Source organism: Limulus polyphemus, unplaced genomic scaffold (assembly GCF_000517525.1).
Source record: "Limulus polyphemus unplaced genomic scaffold, Limulus_polyphemus-2.1.2 Scaffold106, whole genome shotgun sequence".
Taxonomy (NCBI): Eukaryota; Metazoa; Arthropoda; class Merostomata; order Xiphosura; family Limulidae; genus Limulus; species Limulus polyphemus.
In genome coordinates, this window is record NW_013665716.1 from 623272 (window position 1) to 624380 (window position 1109).

Below are 1109 nucleotides of genomic sequence, written 5' to 3' on the forward strand. Positions count from 1 at the left end.
GAAGTAAGGGTCCAGCATAATCAAAATTGTAGGTTATATATCTCGTGTACTTTTTAATAGATTGCCTTGAAATTTGGTATGTGAAGTAAGGGTCCAGCATAATCAAAATTGTAGGTTATATATCTCGTGTACTTCTTAATAGATTGCCTTGAAATTTGGTATGTGAAGTAAGGGTCCAGCATAATCAAAATTGTAGGTTATATATCTCGTGTACTTCTTAATAGATTGCCTTGAAATTTGGTATGTGAAGTAAGGGTCCAACAGAGCACGGCCACTGAAAATATGCTATAGTTTGGAGTACCACAGTCCAAGCTACAAAAAATGGAAAACTGCTAAACTATCACTCCTGTTAATAACACACAACGTGTCCTACAGGTTGTTTTGGCTGCACGACACGACCGTGTGTCTTGATGTCTTGAATTGTTTCATAACCCACACACGTTTTCCTACATAGCGGATTAAGTAATACATTCAGAGCATAATAAAGTATGTCATTACCCATATGGATTGTTATCATGCACAGCAGAATTCATATCTGGGAAACAGCAGCTTTGTTCATATATTCAAGACATGAAAAAAAATCCATAAAACTAACACTGCTTTCATACAATTTCGAAACATTCTTGATTATACGTTCAGCGTTTCTTGATGGGACTACTTACTTAAGGAAACATATTAAATTAATTTCATATGCTTTAGCTAGAAGAAATATTAGAGTCTTCAATTCACCGTGGAAGAATAAAAACTTGTTCCTGTGAATTTGTTCCTCACATTATAAGTCTTTATCAAGAACCGTACAACCGGAAATTTTTCATTAGTTACAAAATATTATATTTTACCAACTAACAACAACGTTAAAAAAGAAAAGTTAATTGGTACACCAGTAAATAATTTCTAACAACAGAATATTGGTTATATAATGACATAGTGTCCCAGCCCACTGTAAAAACCATCATTTTAATGCATTTTTAAGTTGTGCATTTAGCAAGAAAAATGAACTACCTTTGGCAACATATTCGTTATCAGTATTATGTCGCGGAAAAAACCTGTCAACATACTAAAATCTGTAAACCGGTGAATATATCTACAACATCACAAGTTTTTCAACG